The sequence below is a fragment of the Dermacentor variabilis genome, chromosome 7 (assembly GCF_050947875.1).
Source record: "Dermacentor variabilis isolate Ectoservices chromosome 7, ASM5094787v1, whole genome shotgun sequence".
Taxonomy (NCBI): domain Eukaryota; kingdom Metazoa; phylum Arthropoda; class Arachnida; order Ixodida; family Ixodidae; genus Dermacentor; species Dermacentor variabilis.
The window spans coordinates 73,683,537-73,692,647 of record NC_134574.1 but is presented as its reverse complement, the minus strand read 5'-3'; positions in this window follow the sequence as shown (position 1 = coordinate 73,692,647).

Sequence of the window (9,111 nt, the reverse complement as noted above, 5' to 3'; positions counted from 1 at the left end):
GATTACGCCATCATCAGAGCACTTCCAAATTCACTTCGCCGATTTTCTTCCACCCGACGTGATTTTGCGACGTGGAGCTCTACGGTACTGCTCGCTCAAGCGTGGTGGAACATTCCTTTCAAAAATCATTGCCGATATTCTGTGTACTGCTGAACCAGCTGCAAGCTGACTACGTATTACCATGCAGCAACTAATCAAATTCACGGAGCGTCTGAATTTAATCCTGACGAACATGCTTGCAAAGTATGTCTCGTCCGCCGAATTCAGTGAGCTCTTGCGCTACCTTTTGGCACATTTGCACATAATTGCTCGCATCATGACACTGCCGGCTCTTCCCCGTTCTTTCTGTTGTTCGACCGAGAACCAACATTGCCACTCGACACATACCTTCCATCCGACGCAAAAGAGTCCAGCGAATAAGCACTTGACGTTATCATCAGGGGAGCCCAAACAAGCGAAATTGTGCGTGCACGCCTCCTGACCTCCCAAGAGAGCTAATGGCGCTTATACGACCACCAGCACAGGAGCCTGCACTTTTCATCAGGATCTCTGGTACCACTATGGTTCCCAATCCCTCACGATGGGCGTTCAGAAAAATTCATCTCCCGGTACACATGCCGAGTGCTGCGTACTGTGACTCCAGTGTCACATGAAATTGACCCAGTCAACTCCAGTTTCTCATCCTCCCCGCATTCCACTGACGTCGCGCATATCGCACGCCTGAGACATTATTTCTCTCCTGTTAACACCGATATTTAGACGCACAGGGACGGTGCGTCTGCTGCCGGGGATAACGCTACATGCATATTGCTTGTTTTGTTTGGACAATGCGCACGGGCGTCTCGACGAAGAAGACGAACTGTTTCTGGGTCTCGAGCTGTTGGATGAACTGCCCAGCGCTGCAGTGTTTTTGTAAATATACATTGCAAATAGCTTTTCAGCTTTTCATGCTCGTTCACGTAGCAATAAAAGAAATTATGGGGTTTCACGTGTCACAACCACTTTCTGATTATGAGGTTCGCCGTAGTAGACAACTCCGAAAATTTCGACCAGCTGGGGTTCTTTAACGTGCACCTAAATCTAAGTACACGGGTGTTTTCTTATTTCGCCCGCATCGAAATTTGGCAGCCGTGGCTAGGATTTAATCCAGGAACCTCGTGCGCAGCAGCCTAACACCATAGCCGCTGAGCAATCACGGCGGGTTTCACCTAACAATAAAATGAACAGAACACCGCAGGACAACAAGCTCCGTGCCGCTTCATGTTGCGAAATGAGAACTCTTCTAACTGACGCTTATTGAGTGTGATGGTATAACCACAGCGCCGGTGGAGCTGGCCTGTGTGGAAGAGCCATCTGCACATTTGTGGGCTTAGTCAAAAGTAGAAATTGTGCAAATATTCCAGATCTGCTTGCTGCTACGCCAAGGTAGGCAGGTTAGTCTTTTCCCCTAAATTCTTATTCTCAGAAGGGAAAGACTTGTACTTGAGGTTGTTTTAAAGGCCACAAAGCTTTGAGTGAACGTGCCGAGGGCGTGAATACGGATGATAGGGAGGTATGATGAATTGAGACCACGTTGTAGAATGACGGCTGTGGTCATCGTTCTGGCAGGCAGGCAAGACATCTTTACTGTACACGAGAAAGGTGGCGAATATAAGCCCTAGATGTGTCGGTGGTAACGTAATTCGTAATCGAATAGCCTTGAGTCATCATAATTGTTTCTGCTGTTGAGGCGCTGCGCGGAAGGCTGAGGCAAACACGTAGTGCCTATGCTTGCAAGTTTTATAGGGCTCGAATATTTGACTTTTATGTTTTAGCAAGCGCTGGAGAACTATAGCGCACACATTTGATATAATGTGCTCCATTCAACTGTAGTATGGAGCCCTCTAATGATCCCTATGTTTTGCCGGCAATGAGTTTGAAGACGTGAAGAGTAGATGTGAGCTTCTTCTTTAAGTAGTCAGCATGAGGGCTCTAGATGAGGTCCTGGTCAACAATGACATCAAAAACCGAGGATTTTGCTTCTAGGAGCTAGGCTGGCCAGTGATGCATACTGCATAAGCAGACATAGCTTTTCGTGTGAAAGCGACTAACGCACATTTTTCTTTCGAGAATGTAAGGCCTTGTGTGCATAGATTGCCAGATGCCTGTGTTGGAGCCTTTCCTAGCAAATGAGAATTATGAATATACTAGAGGGTCCGCGATATGAAAGGTACAGTTCTTTTTACACCGACCGCGTGTTACCACTTCTGAGCAATGAAACGTTGGCGCCATGTCATATGCAGCACATTGCATCGCACGCCGCTTTACGAACACACCCCGCATAGCTATTACTCGACGCTTGATGGGGGCATGGATCTTTGTAGTCCATTACGATCAAGAGGTAGACCTGCTCTCTAGGTAAGTGTTGTCCGCTAAAGGTATGTTACCCACACGGAAGAGTATCCGTACGCTTTTCTGTAGCACGATTAACTGCAAGAGCACTCATGCGATGATTACTCGCTCCGTTCATGAGGTGCATTTTACTTTACACGCACATACTTTGTGGAGCAGTCAACGCGATTTTGGTACGGTACGTCATTCTTCGGTGTTACGTAATTTTATGCGCAATTTCGCTTTTTTATATGTCATCCTATTGGCCTCCTGTATCGTATCATACACAGTACTGCCGTTCGTTCATATATTCATAAAGCGAACTTACGATCAAATTTGGGCGTAAGAAAGATTTTACGCGAAAAGCGTAACCACATTGATAAAAACTCTCGTAAGATGAGCAAGCTTTCGATGCCCGCCGCTGCAAGAAGGAGCGCTGTACTGGAGAAAAAGTGTGCATGTAATCGTAAGTCAGGTGCGTACATCGGTGCTTGCGCCAAACGTAAACGTAAGTAAATTCAGAAAAGCTGAACGGCTGTCACAGGTGCCGGCGTAAAAAAGAATTTCTAGGCTATGGGGCCAACAGTCTCACGAACATGATTACGTCTTTCGGTGCAACTCGAGTTGACGCGGGTAAGTGATGGAACGTGCTGTTGCGAGCGACTGGGCGGCGGCCACAACTGACAGCCGACTATGACGCCTGCTTTCATCTCTGCGGGGTGCTCTGACTGATTATCTGAAAGTGTATTGAGCAGTTTTAGTGCAAAATTGCATTGGGCATGCGCTGCTGTGGCAGGCAGTGACATTAGTGTTGTGCTGGGAACTTCTCCTTATTGTCTGATGGGCTGTGTTTCTCCTTCTAAGCAATATCCTCAGGTTCCATGCTAATCGCGACACTCTTTTTGGTGGTGAAAGATAGAGGTGTGGTGGCCGTTCATGATAATCGTCCAGGTCTTCATTAATGTATTACGAGAACTGCTATCATTATTTGTTCTAGTTTGAGCTTGCCCTCGCTCATCGGATTTAGGATGGTTATTTTTCCAGACGCTCTTGACGCTATACTTCTCCGTGCGAGATGCAATGACCACAAAAAGAAAACAGAAGAAAGACCTTAACACATCTAATTATCAGAATGTGTCGCTCTCTGACGATTCGCTGTCGTCTAACCAGCTTGTGAGCTTCAGCTTTGTGTTATACTAACGAAATAGCGTTAGTGGCACCATGCCGCAGAAGATATATTATTGGCGCCGGCGACTGGCATCCCCGTGAGCGTAAATTTCCATCTACATTTAGGTATATGTATATACCGCGCCTTGTTATTTGACACGCGGTATATGTGGCTTATATTGTCACAATATTCTGTTACTAAAGTTGCTTATACGTTGTCCTATATTCATGAAAAGGATATTCCTCGGAATGTTGAGAATGACAGCCAAGAAAGAAATGTTATCAAACATAACACCAACAGCGCACGCCTTTTAAGTGGAATGTTCTCACTCTGAAATATGAAAGCGCGAAACAATAACGGAAACATCAGAATGATGTAATTTCCTTGGCGCGGCTGTGTACTACCTCCGGGATCGGCCCACACAAGATACGGCATTTCTACGAAGAAGCTCGCCTTCGTGCATTGTGTTCGCCGCCAGCGTTTCCCTGTAAACATCACGGTTACATCAGCTGCAGTTGCAGGGAAGCTTGAGCAATAGTCAGCGTTCTTTGAATACAATTGCGTTCCGCTCTTAAAGGCGAAGGTTAAGCGCTTTCCTATTTCCTTTGCAGATTGTTTCAATTCAACACCATGTTTATGCGTCGTAGTGTTTGTGCCTACGGTTTTGCTCATCCTGCAGCTTACGGTGATAGCCAACGTGTGCGTACGACGCACGGCAATTCTGTCTATGTTTTGAAGTGGAACGTGAATATGGTGACATACAAAAAGAGCAAATGGCAAATAAAATCGTGAGCTAGTATTGATACAACAATCACAGGTAAATATCGAAGAAGCGGTATGCTGTGAACTAAAATACACTTTTCATGCACGCAGCCAATGAACGTCGCATGACTCCTCTTGAAACCAGTCTTGTTAATGGAAATGAAATGCTATACTGTGTTGGTAGCAGTTCTTGAGCCAAAGAAGAACGTTTTCCAGGCTTCTTTTGGCCCCTCGATTCTAATGAACCGGCAAGATCCATGTCGCCAAGAAGCGCCGTGTACTACGTCAGCAGGGTTGCTCCATAAAGAGGCCTGCTGTCCCATATACTGGGTTTCATCGAACATTTTCAAATATTTTTCAATTTCCTCTGGCAGATGGCACAAATCAAGACCATGAGCTTGTATACTTGAAGAGGCGGACATGCACAAAAAATGTAGAAGCATAATCGGCAAATTAACAGTAATTCACCAATTACTATGTTAAGTAATTACCCTGAGACGCATACGGTAATTTACAAATTCGAGCCAGAGAGTTTGCAAGGCGGATCCACTTGGAGAAAATCCTCAGGACAACACCAGTTTCGAGATTTTAATTCCTGAACTGTGCGAAGAAATGCATTGCCATTCCACTTACTTTTGGGATTCAATGCATAAAACGACGTTTCGTTAACAATGTATGGGGAACGGCCGTGCCCTTATATCGCCAGTTTGACGGCGCATATCTAGTAAATGGTGTCATCCAAATATTAGTTTTTTGAATGGTTATGCTTTGCAGTCTGACCCGCTAGAATTTCTAAATTGATATGTGCCATCAACAAATTCGTTGAAAGGTTAACCAGCGAATGTTTTTGCTAGCAAGGACCGCCTCTGATAGTAGACCAGTTCATGGACTATAATCTGTACAGAAAAATCTTAAAGACTGTGGATGTGTGACATAACTCCAGCCTGTCATTTCTCCAGGTTGTTAACGTGTCGCTCAGTGTAAAAGTAACTAAACGGTACAGGGTACTACCTCGTATCGCAGCACGCCTACATGCTTGCCAGAGACCTTTTTTAGTTTTCTACTTGTAAATCGCTCTTTTTTTAGCATTGCACCGAAAACGCGTTATTCTGGTATTTAAAAATGTACAGATAAGAATGTTACATTAGAGATGCTTTGCGGACATCGAGTTCATAGGCTTGACCAACAAACAAACACACACACACAGACACACACACACACACACACACACACACACACACACACACACACACACACACACACACACACACACACACACACACACACACACACACACACACACACACACACACACACACACACACACACACACACACACACACACACACACACACACACACACGCGCGCGCGCGCACGCACGCACGCATGAACACACATACACACACACAGAGAGAGAGAGAGAGACGAACGGTCATATGCACACGTTTCTATATATAACATCAGTGAAGCGTATCACTGCAGACACGTCGTTTTTTTCTGAAAAAGTACTGAGCACAACGCTCACAAAGCACCACTACGCTTTTGTCTTGCATGGAACAGAACATCGGAAGGAAAGATGACACAAGAAAAGCGATAGCAGGCCGCAGCCGTCGTCGTCTTATGATCGGCCGGAGAGGCCTATTTTATAGCCCGGAATAACATCAGTCCTGGGTAAAGTGGCGTCGCTCATGTCATTGAGTCACTTCGCACGATTTCTTTCTTCAGTATCTTCCTCCTCATATATAAGAAAGCCCTAATGACCGCTCGCAAATTCGTTGTCAGGATTTCATTGCACCCTCCGGCCATCTTGCAGTGCTCCGCACCTGTTGGGGAATAGTCAATTCAACATCACGGCATGAAAAACCGGTTATAGGGCCGTCACATCACGAAGGGCACTCATGCGCGATGCTGAGCGTGGTCGCTAAAATGCGCCGCAACAGCAAGATCAGCATTTCCGTCGGTGGAATTATACGCTCTGGCGGGCTCTCGCGGAGGTGCATAGTTCGATAACGTAATTCAGTGCGCTTCTACAAAGTTACAACATTTGTGTGTATTTAGCGGTGTAAGCGCATATCGTATGGATTGTACTGAAGGACTGAACGAACTTGACACCAAGACCGTGGGGCTCGCAGCATTCGGCTGAACACTCTAGATTGGTTTCATTTATGTGTAATTCACATTTGCGTGGAGTCACAGCGCACGTATCCCATAGTCGGCAGACTCACTCCTATTCCGCCTCAGTGACAGTTTCAGCTTCACATGTTTAACCGCATGTTTCCAACATCTTATTTCTCCACGAGGGGAAATATTCCTATCAAGAAGGTGGTCAGGCAAGAACACTTAATTTCTCCAATGCTATTGACTGCACGCTTGCAGAATGTATTCAACTATTCAAGACTGGAAACAATTGCGAGTAAGAATAAACGGCGAATGTCTCAACAACCTTAAGTTTGCGGATAACGTTGTCCTGTTCAGCAACGCTGGCTATGCATGATAAGAGATAATTGAGGCCTCTAACTATGAAAGTGTGCGAGTATGATTTAAGATTATTCTGCAAAAGAGAAAGTTAATGCGCAACATCCTAGCAGCGGAACAAGAATTCATGATCGGTCGTCGTCATCTGCAATTTGTGCCGGAGCACACCTATCTGGTTCAATTATCACTGTGTAGTGTGATCATGAGGAAGAAATTTACAGAATAATAAAAATGGGTTTCAGCGCATAAGCAGGCACTACCAAATCATGACCTGGATCTAACAGCTATCTTTGAAAAGAAAAGTGTGCAATCATTGCATTCCACACGTACTAACGTCTGGAACAGACGCGTGGAGGTTCGCAAGGAAGCTTCAGGAGAAGTTAACGTCCGCGCAACGAGCGATGGAACGAAAGAAGTCGCAGCTTAGCCCGGAAGGCCAAGCACTGATTTAGATAGTAAATTAGTGGATAGCTATAGGAACTAAGGATAGTAGTTTTATCGGCCGTATAAACTTGTAAACATAGGGATACGAACAAAATTAAACAGCATGGTGTCACACGCGCTCAAGCAAACATGAACACATCTCACTAGATGTGCGTGGAATCTCGCATCAAGATGCTGAAGTGAGGAAGCGCGGCTCCAGCAGCGAGCGACTTGATCTTCGTGCTGCGTCTCGCATCAACGCAAAACTAAGCCGCGAAACGCGAAAACGCGTTCACGGCGGGCTTTGCGCTCGTCGTAGCTGGTTTTTAAGACAGGGCGGCACACGTGGGCGCGCGCGGCGTGGCCCGTAGTGAAACGCGCCCCCCTCCCTATCCTTCCCCAGCCCGGCAGCCTTGAAGACGGCGCGCTTCACACCGCTTCACTCCTTGGCGTGCGCGAGATTGAGCCGAGATCACCAGCTCACCATAGCACGCTTTAACTCGCACATACAACATACGGCGCGCGACGACGATTTTATCGCCCTTGGGACTTTATTACAAATTTCATGGCGACGGAGACGGCAGAAATGAGTCTGGAGTGTCCATATAATAGCTATTGGAATAAAAGTGCTGGTGTATTTAGATTTATGTATATGTTAAGGAATGGTGGGGAGGAAAACTATTTCGCAGTCCGGCTCTACGGCGCGCCTCATAATCCGATTGTGGTTTTGGCAGGTACGGCTCTATAATTCAAATTAATGTTTTAACACTTCTGTTCCGATGCGACGTGCCGTGTGAGGGAATGGCAATGCTAAGCTTCTCGGAGAATACGAACAATGCTGTACAACAACGCTTCAAGCAAACAGGTCTCGCCGTCTGTTCTCTCTACTACGCAAAGAAACTGCAACGGTGCACGCATGGTAAAATTTAACATCAACTCACCACTTTCATATTGGACTAAACACTGGAGCAATTAAACATTCCCCGTGGACATCATCGTTAATTATCTATAATCACATTGAACTACAAACAAAGCTTCGGTTACATCGATTTGCATAGTGCGTGGGAGCCGCATAATTTTATTCGTTCTAGCGTCGAGCATCTCTCATTTTCAAGGACTTTCGTAGTTGCTCCTGTATTACGCTACGCATCCGATCAGCATTTTCATGCCGCCCATGCGTTCAAGAGATCGAGAGCTCTACAACTGCTGAGGCGATCACCTTCCGTCAGTAGGATTCTAGGATGGTTCACAAATATTGAACTGCCGCAGTGCTCACGCGTCCTGTAAGGCCAAGTTCATCACATTTAATGCCGCTAGTGACCCGGCAAGATTGTAAGCATCAACTCAAACAATTCCAACGAAAGGTCGGAATTTAACATCTCATGATTATGACTGCGAGAATAACTTCGCAGATATCGACATGCAGAGAAATTGTAGCTATCAGGAGCTCGAAGGTTAAGTAGGCTCTGTTGCCAGAAGCCGCATCATCGTTAATCTCCGTGTCTCCCTGGTGCTTGCCTTTGACTCGCATACCGCTACCGCTTGCGACGACTAAAAAAGTTCAGTGGCGGGTCATGTCACATCCGCCGTTTACCTTGAGTGCGAAGACAGTTTAAAGATGAAAAGAACCGCGACTTCAGACGTGACGTGACGAAGGAGTCGACAGGTCGAGAGGTATCCTTCGTAGCCGGCGGTATCCGGCGTGACGAAGCATACCGGCGATATCCTTCGTCACGTCCCGTTTGAAGTCGCGGTTCTTTTCCACTTTAAGCTTGATGGACCAACTGGCGCAAAGTTCGCCCTTCTTGAGCGAAGATAGTTATTTCTCATTCTTGTTTAAACCTTTCGAGTGCAAGCGCCAGTAAGGGTAATGTTGCCGGCAATATTAGCAGGTGCTAGGGCGTGGTTAACT